The sequence below is a fragment of the Cheilinus undulatus genome, linkage group 9, assembly GCF_018320785.1.
Source record: "Cheilinus undulatus linkage group 9, ASM1832078v1, whole genome shotgun sequence".
NCBI lineage: Eukaryota > Metazoa > Chordata > Actinopteri > Labriformes > Labridae > Cheilinus > Cheilinus undulatus.
Genome location: NC_054873.1, coordinates 13,759,690 through 13,775,652, shown reverse-complemented (window position 1 = coordinate 13,775,652; position 15,963 = coordinate 13,759,690). Strand labels below are relative to the sequence as shown.

Below are 15,963 nucleotides of genomic sequence, written 5' to 3'. Positions count from 1 at the left end.
AAATTTGCTCTTTTGCTACTGATGATAAGATTTATTTATTGCATGCCAGTTTACCAAAAAGTAGCCTTCCAGTTCATTTTTTCAATATGCCAACTACAGTTCGTTCAATATAAAGATATTTTAGGGCTGTTTGGGGTGCTTCAACCTCACTGTTGGGTTCCTACCAGTGTTTTAAGGTCTGGTGCAGGATCATGTGCCAGTTCTGCACTTTCCCCTATCAACCTAGTCCAGTTCTGTTTTGGCCTCCTGATGGCCATCCTTCAGGCCCATGCCCCATCTCTCCAGGTATCCTCCCAGCTGCCCAGTCCACTAAGCAAGCAGTCACTCCCAGCATCTGGACCAGAACACTGGGTCCTGGGCACCCAGTATGCGCTGAATCAGGTCGGGAAAATGTGGAAGGTGCACGTAAAAGTGCAGCTGCCGTTCCTGTATCAAGCAGCTGACCCTTCCCATCTCCACTCTCCTGAGCATGTAGGCATTAGACACACAGTGTTGCCAATGATACCCGAAGGTGTGCTCAAAAGAAGTTGTCACAAAGGAGTCCAGCACCTAGGCCTCACAATAGTATCATAAGACCGGGAGGACCAATGGAAAAACTGACTTTTGTTTGCGCGCTCAGATGCCTCCTCATGCGCCTTGCCTGCAAAGCCTTGGGGTGTGAGATTTTCACCCCCAAGCCCTTTAAACCATACTGCACGTGAACACCTGTGAATGAACGCACTCCTGATGCTCACATAAAGGCAGTGGGGCAAAACCCTTAAGGACCTTGCTGCCAGATGAAGAGGAAATTCCTGCACAGCAAGCATCGATCAGGTAGGTTGAACTTTGCTGGTGGTGCTGAGATGTCATCAACCGGTTCTCAACTGTTTCACCAAACTTTTAGGATAAACAAAACCAATTTTGATGCATTTTTTTCACTTTGGGCCTCTTATCATAACGTTCAGACACTCCTTATTCAATGCACGCTTCTAATGACAGCTGCCTGAGGCCTCAGGAAATTTGCCTAATGGCAAAACCATCAGGATGTAATCTGTCAGGATTATTGTCATTGTCTGTTTCTGAAAGGTCATAATTTCAAGTACAGAACTGAGAGACGTCGTATGGAAAATCATTTTTCTCAACTTTTTCACTCTATTGGGAAAGTCACCAGGCTTTTTACTACCTTTGTTAGACAGTGAAACCACTCTATGTAAAGTCGAAGTCATTTCCCACAGATTGAGCAAACATCAAGACAAAAACAAACCATAAATATGACTTAGTGTAAATACCTGTAGCTAAACCCTCATTAGTACCAGAGTCATTTGTTATCTCTCACATTCTTCCATTGAGTCTGCACCAGCTGCCCTGAAAGCCCCCTTACTGACAGGAAACATCACAGGAAGCCACTACCCATGAGTGCACACTGGAAAGAGACCCCAGCCCAGCAGAAGAGGCCCGATCCTGCTCCGTCACACGACCAGAGGCGGAGGAATGCTGCTCTTTGTGTCAGAGTCAACACAAAGTCAATCTCTGCTGTAAATCCATCACAGCCTCTCTGCCTGTCCACAGAAAAGACAGAAAAGAAGGCCGGCACAACAAAACAGTCTGGAGCTGACTTTGATTTGAAATTTAAATGAGTTCTTCTCTCTCTTCTGAGAAAGTCCCTTTATAAATTTAGCATTTTTATGATAAACAGGACTGTAACTAAAAAAAGACAACAAATTTCTCAAGTTTAAAAGCTGACAGCCTGGAGAGAGGAAGAGTGAATGTCACTGGGTTTTTTCTGTGAGGACTTTTGCACCTTTTAGAAATACAGAGAGGGTCAACTGCCTAGAGGATGAGTGTGCTTTCAGTTACCATGACAACGAGTGCTAAAAGACTAAGCAGCTGCAGGTTGTAAAAAGTGGCTGTGTACTTTTTTGTGTTTGATGGTGCATGCGTCAGACTTTGCCTGTGCTGTTTACTTGTGCAGATTCTTTTGTTGTGTGTTTGTGTGTGACAATAATAAGACCCCTCTCAGGAAATTATCTCCCAATCATATTAATCTCATAAACAGAGCAGGGTCTTCAAAGTGCCAGTTCTACAGGGGAAGTGTGCGTGTAGATTAGTGCAGCCTTGCCATGGCACAAGAAAAAAGAGAGCCTCTCGCCCACCATCAAAGGCTCAGCACATCTATCACAGAGTATGACGGTCTGCAGTTGTCTGCCACTTCAAACCTTCTATGAGACCGGCCTTTGCTTCAAAGTCTCTTAAAGAGAGATATCTGAATGTCATTATGCTTAAAACAAGCAACACCATCAGGGATTTTAAGGCCAAGTTGCTCAGATGAATTGCTGCAAAGGAACAATAAAGGAAAAAATTGACATTGTGATTTTTTTTTTTAAAAATCCTTATATCAGAGTGAAAACAGATTACTACAAAGTAATGCCAATTAAGTAAAAATATGTAATATAAAATAAGTGACTGCATGAATATTCACCCCCTTCAAGTCAGTATTTAGTAGATGCACTGAGTCTGTGGATAGGTCTCAATCAGGCTTGCACATCTGGACACTGCAATTTTACTCCATTGTTCTTTGCAAAACTGCTCGAGGTCTGTCAGGTTGCTGAACAGATCTGACATGATCATCCCTTTTCAAGTTCAGCCACATATTCTCTGTTGGTTTAAGATTTCAGCTTTGACTCGGCCACTTTGAAACATTCACCTTGTTGTGTTTAAAGCGTTTTTTGAAGCTTTTGCGGTATACTTTGGGTCATTGTCTTGCTGGAAAATAAGTCTCCCAAGCTGTAGTTCTCTTGCAGACTGATTGTCCCCTAGGATTTTTCCTGTATCTTGCCACATTCATTTTACCGTCTACCTTCACAAACCTTCCAAAGCCGACTGCTGAGAAGCAGCCCCACAGCATGATGCCCATAAAGCTTTGAATAAAGAAACCAGACAACAGTTGTATGCAGAGTCTCTCCCAGCTCAGCTGCCAAAGCTTGTATCTCCTTTAGAGTAGTCATAAGTGTCTTGGTCACCTCTCTCACTCATCTCCTTCTTGCACAGTTACTCAGTTTGTGAGGACGGCCTGATCCAGGCAGATTTACACATATGCCACAACCCTTTATTTCATGATGAAGGATTGAACTGAACTCCGGATGATGTTCAGTGCCTTGGAAATTGTCAGTCATCCAGTAAATTAAGAGTTCGTCTATGATATAAAACAAACACTAACTTCTGACGTTTTAATAAGAGCTATAGATGTATGTAGAAAAGAGTCTGTTGGTCTTGAGATATAGAATTATCTACCCTGATATTTAAAGCCCTCTTTAGTGCCGAGAATGAGTCATGAAAATACAGGGGACACATAAATTCAGCTATTTCTATTTCTTATCTTTTTGCATGTCATATGTATTTCTCCTCCTCCTAAAGGCGATGCATTTGAAGTCTTCCTCCGCATAGAAAGGTCGTGACTCACCAGCTGATTACACACTGAGCAGACCCCTCCACGGCTCATAAAAACATGCCCAATCCGGAGGCCTAAACCTGCGGATGGAGGATGGAGAGCCCCACAGAGGAAGTGTTGAGGCGTGCAGAGATCCCCCTTCAGGTTGGTGAAGAGGGAGGGCGACGTAAACGAATTCCATGTTTACTTAAGTAGCTAATCAGAGCCACAGTCAGGCAATCAGACAGAGATGGGAGGCAACGTACCAACAACACTTTAATACCATCATTCCTGTGCAGCCTGCTGGGTATGAAATGGATTTGAAGTGAAGTACCCCTGTGTTTCATGGGAATTTAAAGTGGTTAGACTGGACTACTGTGAGCTATTTTTTCCTGCATCATTTTGAATTTAGTCACTTTATCTGACAGATTCTGTTGGGTTCTTTGTTTTTTGCAACAGAAAGACTAAATTCAGATAAATCCTAGACCTCAAGTGATGATGCAACACTTGTCGTCCTCTCTTATAAAATCAGGTCAGGTCAGGTATGGGAGCATATGCCGTTTGGCACTTTGCCATGTCAGCCTTGGTCCTGTACAGCTCTGGATTTCTGATGGCCAACGTCCAGGCCTGAGCAAGGCCATACCCTATCTCTTAGGTTATCTTCCAAACTGACCCTCCAAAGGCATGTGGCCACCCCGGTGTCTGGGCCAGCCCACCAGCTGACCCCTCCCATCCCTGCTCTCCTGAGCGCGTTAGCATTAGACACACAGTCTTTCCAACAATACCAACAATGGTCAGGTACTGGGACCTCCACACTGTCTTGTTCAGTGAACCTATTGCCCCATGCTCGAGTCCAAGTCTGCAATGCTTATGAGGCACATTTGTGTAAAGGTTTGCAATATCCATTGCAACGAAAAGATCAGAGAAACTGACCCTACCCCAGTTCTTAATTTTCTCAGGAACATGATAAACTATGCTGAGCTACTACACCCGCCTGTAATGCTGTTTAGCCTAGCATCTACATGTACATCATGTTTAAAGAGGCAATGCAGACTGAAATTATTGGGGGGTTAATTCCACTATTATTGCAAAGTGCCTTAAACAACCTAATGTGTAAAATGCCAAAATATCCCTTTAAGGACAACCAGCAAAAAGGAGATTCAAAACACTCACAACAGGTGTTACAGAGAGCCAGCATTAATTATAAACACCAAGGAACATACATTTATGATTGAAAATGAATATAAAAGGTCACAAATGGATGTTATGTTTAGGATATTTGAAGAGACCTTGAAAGGCTTCTTAAAACAAGTCCTCTTTTCCTGTGCCAATAAAGGATTATTTATGGTGCATTAATTTGGCCCAATATATCCCAGGATTAAATGCGCGCCAATTCAAACAAGCTGGCAGACTCACCAGCTGCTGAGTAATACAATTTAAAATGCAAATTTTTTTCTATTTAAACTCAGTTGACACCAGTACTCATGTTAGGAAAAAAAGGATCCTTGAACCTTCAATTTCACTTAAAATAGGGGAAGCTCCATTATTTTACTGAGTGACAGAGGCGGTGCTTAAAAGCAAAAGGTTATGGTGTGTGGCAGCTGGTGACACAAACAGGATCCAGACTGTCCTATTTCAGATTGGTACAAATGCTTGGTCTTATCAGGGATGCTATGCCTGATTTGGGACACAGAATATCAGATTGTATGAGGTATTCTATCACACATTCAGTCATTAAGCCACCACATTTGTCAAAAGCATTTAGCTGGCAGGCTTGCTTCATTTTCTAAATTATTTTTTTTCACCTTAAGTAATTATAAAGTAAGATAAATAATTGGAATGTAGTAGACCTGTAATAAATAATGTCTCCTGTAGTTGACTGGGAATATTTTAAACTTGACTTGCTTAGTTATTATCTTTGTTTGAATATTTGTGCTGTGTCTGTATGTAATGAGAGGCTGAGTGGCACAGCAGCTTCAGGGAACACCTGTACAAAAGCAAACAGCTTGAGACAACCATGTTAATAAAGAGGAAAATTAACATCAATGCCAACATCAAATGTGTTTGCTTAAGCTGGCAGAAGCACCGTGAAGGATGCGAGAGTACTGACGAGCATCTGCAAGCATCTGTGTGTTGACAAGAAGCATTTAAATCAGTGAGCACCATATGTCATGTACAATAATGTTTAAAACCACACAACACGGATCATATTTACAAAATTCCCCCTCTTCAAAACGGCAGCCATCAGATTTCCAACCCTTCACACACCTTATCACACCCACTCCCACTTTCCCTGTTTACTCTCTTGTTGCTGCCTGGCAGCAGGGACACTTTATTGCTCTTTGGGCCCTTTTATCAAATGATTCATGCCTCTCTGACAACATGGCACTCCAAATGTGCTTTCATTAAGGCAATCAAGCCCAAGGCCCTTGAACTACTTTGACAAGTCCCGACTCGTCCAGTGTAAAATGTGACTTGGATTGGCAGATGGGACAGTTTCAGGGCCAACACATGAACATCGTTTTATTTGGCCCACTTCTTTCGTTTTCACTGCCAACAGATTTTTAAGAGACAACTGCATGTACTGATGCATCAGTGATTGATTTTGGCTTCTGGCATAGTCATAAAATATACATAATCACAAAGTTCACTACTGGGCGTGTTGTGGGAACATCACCACATGAAAACGCAGAGCAGGATTTTGGCACTTGCTTGATATGATGTATGCTCGACTTGAAAAGGTTAAGACAAAACAGAAGTGTTAGCATGCAGCTTCTGGATGATTGGACTCCATTAGAAATCAGAGAAAATGGGATGATAGTTGATAGATGCATTTTAACAGTTAATTTAAACTCCAGTGTATAAGATGCACTTTTAATACTTTTGTTTTTCATCAAAAAGTTAGCTGCATCCTAAACATTGCATTAATAAAAAACATTTTCACATTCTTTGTACAATGCAAATAGTTGTAATGAAGCACAAAATATTGGGGATTCACAGACCAGGCTAGTGGTGTCACCTTTTTACAGTGCTTCGCTCATTAGGTCATAACCTTGTATTTGAGCTAAATGGTGATATACTGTTAAATAAAGAAACCTTGTGTGGAGGTTCAGTTTGTTTAATAAGACTCTTCAGTTAAAGACCAGCAGACATAGTCTTCTAATAGCTGCTGTTCCTTCACATGAGAAGGAACCACAAGTAGTGGTTCTGGCATCTGATACTATGGTTGCCTTCCTTTTAAGGTTTTCCAGGCACTTCCAGGAGACCCCAGGGTGGACCTTAACCCTGCTGGAGGGATTACACATCCCTTTTGGCCTGCAACATCTCAGGGTCTTGGTTCGCTTGCCAATGAACCCTGGTGCAGTTCGTCTGAGGTGTGAATGCAAAGCTGACTAACTTGTGAACCAAAGGGCATAAGGTGGCACAAAGCGTGATAATTTAGGGATTTATACTGTAGATGTGATTTAATAAACGCAAACACATGTCGGTACCTCGCTCTGCATCTGTGTAGCCATAGCAGCACGTTGTAGTCTCTCTCTCACATGTTGGCTCGCCTTTTCCTTCGGTACTGATTCCTTCGTCTCATGTCTCAAGAACAGAAGCTTCACTGTGTGCTCATAACACCCCAAAACATAAGCAGAAATCCAAAGACAGCATACTGTAGGTGCTATTTCATTGTTTGTGTGGAAAAAAGACTGTCAGAAGGAGATGAAATTCTGGTTTGGCTTCTTCTCCATCTCCTTTTCTTCTCCGCCACTCCTTATTTGGGACAACAGTGCCACAAACGTATGGTTTGGGTTGTTTGACCAAGGGCAACGTTAATGCGAAACAAACCGTAGGAAAGTGCAACAATACGGCAATTTGAGTACTGAACCGAGACCCCCCCCCCCCCCCCGAGTCTATCATGCGTGAAAAGCTCAGTCGAAGCTCAGTCACCTGAAGCTCAGTTGAGCGACCATCAGGTTCTTGGTCACCTCTCACACTAAGGTCCTTCTCCCCAATTTGCTCAGTTTGGCCAAACGGCCAGCTGTTCGAAGAATCCTGGTTGTGCCAATCTTTTTCTGCTTAAAAATTGTGGGGCCGCTATACTCTTGGGAACCTTCAGTGCAACGGAAGGTCTTTTTTAGCTTTCCCCAGATCTGTGCCTTGCAACAATCCTGTCTCTGAGCCCTGCAGGGAGTTCTTTTGACCTCATGGGTTGGTTTTTGCTCTGATATGCATTGTTAGCTGTGAGGCCTCCTATATGTAGAGAGGTGTATGCCTTTCCATATCATGTCCAATCAATTTGTTTTACCACAGGTGGACACCAGTCAAGGTGTAGAAACTTCTCCACAACGATAATGAGAAATGAAAGTGTTGTTGCAAAGGGTCAGAATAGTTTCTGAAAGCACTACATCACTGTGGGCTGAGACCTCAATTATCACACTGGAAGCTAGCAGTAGTGCAAACTTCACATGACCAGATGCTACAAAAAGAGCCACACAGCTGTGTGGAAACTGCACACTGTGGACTTTACAGAATGCAACAGAAATGGAAGATCATTTACACCTTTTTCCCTGTTCACCCACAAAAATGACCGGATGTGTTCGGTGCTTTTCAATGAAAGCTGCCGCCTTTACACTTTAAAACATTCATACTGATACAGCAACAGTGTGATATTATGTGTCACTGTCCACCAGTCCACCAGACTTTAAGTATTTTGTCTTTATGTCATTCATTATGAATAATTAGTATTGTTTATACTAGAAACGGTTTTTCTATTATGGGAACTTCAAACTGCTTTCCAAGCATTCAAGTGACTGTGTGATTGACTGGTTGTTACAATATCGGAGCCAAGTTTGTTGTATACTTGTTTAACCTCAGGTGTTTCATGTGCTTTTCACCTGGGTACGTAAGAGGAGTGTCTGGGAAAATAAAATCAAATTTTATTTTTACCTTAGTTGCCCTACCAAGACTACTAACTACAAATATACTTAGAAATGGGTCTATTATGTGATGTCATTTGGTAATTATACTTAAAAACGTGGTAAGACCTGCAACCCAATTACAAAAAAGTTGGGGCACAATCATAGACTGTAAAACAGAATTAGACATACCCTGTGTGACATCAGTCGTCTGCTTACAATAGGCGGGCTCAAACGGCTTTTGAAGCCAATCCATGGATGCTTCCATCTTGAAATCACAGACTCAGCTGAACTTTGGATCAACCTAACGGCCCGCCCACTAAGCACGACTTCCTTGTCAGCCTGCTAGCTAGCATTCCGGTTGACAGAAACTGGAGCCTCTGCCTGCCGAGCTATCTGTCAATCAAATGAGACGCGCCAATCAGCTTTCATCCTAAATATAATCCAAACGATCGTGGTACAAAAAAATTCATCCCCCGTACAGTGGGAGCACAATAAGACACCAGCTAATGACACACGTTTGGTGTTTTGAGCCAGGCTGTAAACCAGTTTATTTTTAGTGTCAAAACTAGCTGTTTAATGTGTGCAGACGGAACTTCCGGTGTTCCTGCCGCCAGCCTCAAGTGGACACTGGCGGTATAGCATTTTTTGGCACTTTCGCACTGGCTTCATATTTAAGGACTGGAGGTTGCCACTTGGGCACAATGTAAAATGTAAATATAAACAGAATAATAATTTGCAGATCTCATAAACCCATATTTTATTCAAAATAAAACATTAAAAAAGCATGTCAGATGTTGAAACTGAGACATTTTACCATTTCATGAAAAAGTATTTGTTTCTTTGGAATCTGATGGCAGCAGCACATCTCAAAAAAGCAGGGACAGGGCCATGTTTACCATTGTATAGCATCCCCTTTTCTTTTAACAAATGTCTGTAAAGGTCTGGGAAGTGAGGAAAAAAGTTGCTGAAGTTTTGGGAGGGGAATGTTATCCCATTGTTGTCTAGGATTACAACATTAGAGTTTATGATTGTCTAGCTTCTCAAAAGCCCTGGGCCTTTTTTGCTGGATTTTTTACTTGAAAGCACACCAAATGTTTTCTTTTGGTGAAAGGTCTGCACTGCAGGAGGGCCAGTTGGGCCAGACTGTTCTACTGTGAAGACATGCTGTTGTGATAGATGTGGTTTAGCACTGACTTGTTAAAAAATGCAAGGCTTTCCCTGAAAGAGACATTGTCTGGATGGGGGCATTTGTTGCTCTGAAACCTCTTTATACTTTTGAGCATTACTAGTGCCTTTCCAGATGTGTAAGCTGCTCATGCCATAGGCACTAATTAGGGATACACGATAATATCGGTACTAATAAATTATCTGCTGATACTGTGTATATTTTATGTATTTTATTATCCCGGTAATAAAAATTAACCGATAAAATCCACCGATAATAACGGCGTTTGTTTTCTTTCTCACGAGACTACTCATTCCAAAACAGTAGGTGGCGCCGCAGTATGAGAACTGCTGTTAAGCACCAAAGAAGAAGAGGACGTAGCCTCAGTGCTAAGAGGCTAAAAGAGGTTAGCAACACGGTGGTACTGGCGGAGTTATTCAGTATTTACAAGGAGCATAACATGACAGTGTTTGCAAAATTCGCCCTGCAAACATCCCGAAGAGTGGAAAGGAGTCCTCCAATTTTAGTATAACGGATGTTATAAGTCACTTAAGAGTCCTCATCCTAACAACTTTAAAACGAAGCAGCAGTAGCATTCGTCACATTCATCAGGACCAAGCAAAAGGCTAATAATGCCAGACAGAGTGTTTATTCAGCAGGCTTTGGAAACTTCAGAAAGTTCACCAGAGCCAAAAGGCAACGCTAATTATAAAATCAGTCTGACAGTCTCCTGATCCACCGCTACTTTCACAGACGTATTCATGCCTGCTCTGTTTGATGTGGTTCCGTACAGTCTGATTGACGTTGAGAACAGAAGTTTAGCCACAGATCACGGTGTACTTAACATTTTAACCTATTTCTGTTATGACTTATGTCAGTGCATACTTTTAATCTTAATGTAAAACTTCAGCTCTCTTAAATTCTGACTAAGGCCGGCCACATACTAGACAATTTTTTAATCTGAAACAATTTTTAAACCGTGGGAGACCACAGACTTCAGGACAATTTTTAAAGATTTTTCATCTCTAATCCTCTGAACGCACACACTAGACGAAGCAGCCAGACTCAGATCACTGGAGACCACACACCTGCCGACCTGCCTATGACCTTGCGTGATCACGTGACTTCAGAAGAAAAAAAACAAAAAACACAGATGTCTGTCAATACCCTCTTGCTGTCTCTCCACAACAGAGTGTCCTAGCATGTGTTACAGGTGCAGCAAAAATCATAAAACAAGGGGAAGACTCAGGCTGAAATCCTGGCTGGAATTAGGGTACAAGTTTGTGTTTATGGTTGTGAGTGGTGAACGTACGTATGATCCAGCTGATAATCCTACCTTGTCTGCTCTCATTGGTTGTTGTAGGTACTCCGTCAGTGGCACTACGACCTAGAATCGTAAATATCAAACATGTTTGATATTTACGATTCAGGGTTTGGGAGGCTACAACATGATTTGGTGCAGTAAAATAGTTGTGTTGACACCACACACATGCAGATTATTTAGACAACTTATCGTTTGCGACAGGCGCCACTCGGGATACACCCCCACAAATCTTGCTTTATATCGGGCTTAAAATCCTGTAGTGTGTGGCCGGCCTTATGCAGCAAGAAACAAACAAATGATTGATTGAAATGTCAGATTTGACCACTTGTCAAGATGCTTAAATACATTTGAAGGGAAAGGGGAAAAACGTATGTTGTTTATGTATGTTGTACTTTGTTTGGTACACAAATGTTAAAAAAAAAAAAGCTGTGAAGTTGGAATTGTTTTTGATGTAAACACAAGTGATATCAGAATTAGTTATACATATCTTTTCTCACTACATATTAACTCCTTCTTACCCCCAGATGTGCATAAACACATCAAATAAACGTCTTTTTTTAAAGCAACAATTGAAAAAAATTATTAGTTATTATCAGTTATCGGCCATCAGGAGTGTGAAATTATCGGTTATCGGTATTGGTTAAAAAAAAAAAAAACTTATCGTGCATCAATAGCTCTAATGCAACCACATACTATCAGAGTTGCAGGCTTTTAAACTGTGTGCTGACAACAAGCCAGATGGTCCTTCTGCTCTTTTAGTCTGCAGGACATGAAGTTCATGGTTTCGAAAAAGAATTTCAAATGTTGATTCTTCTGACCACAGAACAGATATCCATTTTGCCTCAGTCCATTTTAAATGAGCGTTGGCCCAGAGAAGACAGCAGCAGTTCTGGATCATGATCACATATGACCTCTTCTTTTATAATAGAGTCTAACTTACATTTGTGGATGACATGGTGAACTGTGGTGACACACGATGATTTCTTGAAGTTTTCCTAAAGGTAAAATGAACCGAAAAGTTACTGAAAAGGTAAGACGTCTCTGTTTCCATGTCTGATATGTTCTTTGTGTTCTATTGTGGGTTCATGAGATTTGCAAGTCATTGTTTGCCATTTTACACAGTGTCCAAACTCTTTTGGGATTTGGGTTGTACTTTGTTTATGGTGTAGGATTTTTTTTTCTTAGACATAACATTGACTGGGTCAGACATTGTGTCCTTTAAGTACTGATACTCTGATTAAATGAAGCCTAAATAGTGCAGGACGGTGCAAACTAACGGCTGATGAAATGTGATAATTCGGTCTTTGTCTTAGCTGATGGTGAAAGCTGCCAATCCTGATAAAACATACATGCAGTGGCTTTCACGTCATGCCTTCCTGACTCTTATCACACTGCTTCCTACAAAGGTCTGTGCACAAAGATAGGGGCACAGTCAAGGTTGGGGAAATCACACAGAATAGTCTGCATCAACATATTTTGAAATATTTTTTATGAAAGATACACTAACTGTTTGAAATATCAATTTTTCATCTTTAGGACTTGAACCACTGCTGATAACTGATTATGGTTTACTCAAGCTGCCCAGTCACCGTAACCAGGAGGGCTGAACAATGACAGGTTTGCAGTCAGTCTAATTGTCATTTTGGTGCATGTAATTATTGTTGTCTGCAAACACACTAGTGAGCTGGCAGGTCTTTGAGTTGTTGATGTGCTGCAGAGAGAAGAAGGTAAACATTACCTGGTAGCCTCTTAAAGTCACATTGTAGTGAGGGGAATATTTTGTCATGAGAGCTGAAGAAAAACAGGAGAATTTTGTTGACTCTGCAAATACTGTAAAATCTGGAATGTCAGACGTTTTGTTTTAGGGGGTTTCTCAGGGGGAAAAAAGGTTTAAACTGTCTTCTTCTGGGACAGTTTCATTGCATTCATCAAAGTCCACCACCTGTAGCTGTTGAAATACCATCTATTTTTATCATGTAGAGTTTGCACTCCTGCTAGCTTACAGCACAGTAGTGAAGTGTTCAGTTTGTGGTGTTAGTTGTGAAGTACAGACACTGTGAGTCACGCTGCCCACCTCTGCCTGCAGTGATCAGTAAATTCATACAACTTTCATGCTGGTGGCATTCAGGATTATTCTGTACATACAGTGGTGATGAAGAGTATTTACTCCCTTGGATGTTTTACCCTTTTATTGTATTTATAAATCATTCATGGTCAAGGCACTGAACTCCAGGGGATGATCAGTGTCTTTTCATTTTTTTATTTTATTTTTTTTTTGTATCCATCCCCTGACTTACGCTTTTCAGTAACTTTTTTTTCTGAACTGCTTGGAGTGTTCTTTTATCTCCATGGTGTAATGGTAACCAGGAATACCAATTAAACATTGACTGGACTTCCCAGACACAACTGCCTTTATCCTGGACCTCTGCTGAATCAGGTCAGTCACTTTAAAGGGGTCAGTTTTTATGCAGTTACTTATTTTACATTCAACAATCAACTTTTTAAGCTTTTTGGCCTTTGTTGCCAGGTCTGTTCTGTAGTTTAATTGAAGCCATTGAGCTCTCAGTTTGCAGTAAAAGTTGTGAAGTACAGACCCACAGCCTCCACTCCACTGGTCACTTGTTACCTTAAACTGAGGCAATCAAACCAGACCTTATCAAGGTTATTTTTACATTTTTTTTAACAGTATACCACAATTTTCTGTAATTGTAGAAGAAAATTGACCTTTCACAGGGAGAAAAGCTGTTAAAATGTGGCATCAACTCCAGTCAGCCTGGTCTGGAAATCCTTTTGTGGCTATCCCTTGTCCCTCAGAATGCTCTGAGAAGGGAAGTGGGCAAAGTGACTGCTGTACTTGCTGTAATAATTGCAGCAATTTATATACTTTAGACACTCTAAAACATCACTGTAAATATCTATGTGGATGTCTAGTTTTAAGAAAATTGTTTTTCCAAACAGAGTGTCCAGAGTCTGTGGAACCTTGAGGTAAATTTGAAGGTAAAAAATGGGACATATTTTAGGCTTACTATGACCAAAGGAATACCTAAAATCCCATAAAATCTCTGCCAATCTTCAAACCATGCCCCATCCTTCAGATCAAAGCAAGAGCCCAGATATTCTTCTTTCTGACCTCAAATATAAACCCACCTCAAGTCTAAAAATAATGATGCTCACTACAGGATCTCATAACAATTATCATATGAGTCACAGGCAGCATGCACCACCTCACATGAGCTTTTATGATCTCACAGGGACCAAAACAAAGACTGACTATGACTACTGGGTCTTTGCAGTGAAAATAAATCTAAATCTGAAGGCTAAAAAAGTCTACATGGGAACATTTTATGGAGACTTAGTCTGTTTCACAATGAGAACTGTAGGTGAGATTGTATCAGTTCGTTTTCTGTCAAAGTAATGTGCTGGCTCATGTTTGCCTCAGGGCTAGAGTGTTTGAAAGCAGATTTTCAACTTCTCCTCTCTCTCCCATAACGATCTTGCTCTGGCTCGGATCATTTTCACACATTTGTCTCAGTGTTGAATTTTAAGTATCATGGGCTAAGGAGAAAAAGACTTGGACCATTGCTCAGTGGTGCTAAGTCCTGTTTTCAGATGAACGTAGATTTTGAATTATTTGGAAATCAAGGTCCCAGAGTCTGATCAGAGAGACAGAATTAAAAGTGCTTAAAGTCCAGTGTTCTCAGTTTCCACAGTCAGTGATGGTTTGAGGCCCCATGTCATCCCCTGCTGTTGGTCCACTGTGCTTCATGAAGTCCACAGTCAATGCTATCAGCCATCTACCAGGAGATTTTAAAGCCCATAATTCTTCCATCTCCCGAGAAGCTTTTATGAAGATACTGGCTTCCTTTTCCAGCAGAACAAAGCACCTGCCCACAGAAAAGCAAAAACTACCAGAAACAAGTTTGCTGACCCCGGTATTACTGTGTTTGATTAGCCAACTTGCCTGACCTGAACCCTAGAAACTCTCTGAACAATACAGACAAGCTGAAGGCTGCTATCAGAGCAACCTGGGCATCATAACACTCCGCCAGTGCCACGGACTGATTGTCTCCATGCCATGTTGCATGGATGCTGTAATTTGAGCAAAAGGAGTTCCAACCAAGTACTAAGTGCATGAATGAGCATTATTCTCCAGACGGTCAACGTTTCTATACTAGAAAATTATAATCATCAACATTAACCCCTTAAAGCCCGTTATAAGATATTTGATACATACTTTCATGATATCTCTATCTAATCAATATGATCATAAATGACTAAAAAAAACTTATGAATACAATCTGATTAATGATAAAAATGCCCTCAAGTGTATTATCAGTTACCAAAACACTTAATGTATCAAATGAGATTAAAAAAAAAATTTACATTTCATGGAAATTTAGATTTTTTTGGATTTCATTAGAAAGTGAAATAAACATTTCTGTTCCAAAAAAATTGAATTTTCTGGCTATAATTTGTGTTTTCAGACTTTAAAAGTATAAAACAAAGAAGCCTTGAAATATTTTACTTTGTATGAAATGAGGTTAGAATATATGGAAGTTGTGGCACTTCTTGAATTAAATCACAGGAACTTTTTCCTGATATTCTAATTTTTAATGCACTTGTTATTCCTTTTTAGGCCTCAACAAGGGTTTCCTTTCAAATCCTCCAAACTCCCTTGGCTACTGGCTTGTCAACAATTCATTTTTGTCAGTTTTCAGTATGACTGAAACTTTATCTGAGACAGCGTTTTCAATAAGTAGACCATAATGGATTGGCTAAAAAAAAAACAAAGAAAAAAAAAAAAACAGCTTCAGTATCCAATGGGTGATGTTTGCACTATACTTGAGGCAGTTTTTGGTGACCAGAGTGTTTTTCAGACCAAATCAGATCACTCTCAATGAACCTCAAACCAGAAGAAAAACTGACTTGAAGGTCTTTAGACACATCAAAACATCTGGACTTTAATATTGTTATAAAGGGGGAATTGGAGCCAAATCTGCCTGATTATATCACGGTTTTTACTCTGGTTAAGAGTCATCAAAAACAGATATCTGACAACCTAGGGATAAGAACAGGCTTGTTCTGGACGTCCCTTGTGGCCTCAGCTGTGAATAAGGCCTGATAACTTTAAAACTTAAGGTGAAAGCAGAAGAACTCTCTA

The 15,963-nt window shown here is 40.8% G+C and overlaps 1 protein-coding gene across 3 annotated transcripts in view; it reads left to right on the top strand.

Annotated features, from left to right (window-relative positions):
• The window catches only part of nts (neurotensin), a 118,340-nt gene that overhangs the window by 57,833 nt on the left and 44,544 nt on the right, over positions 1 to 15,963 (top strand). The window lies entirely within an intron of this gene.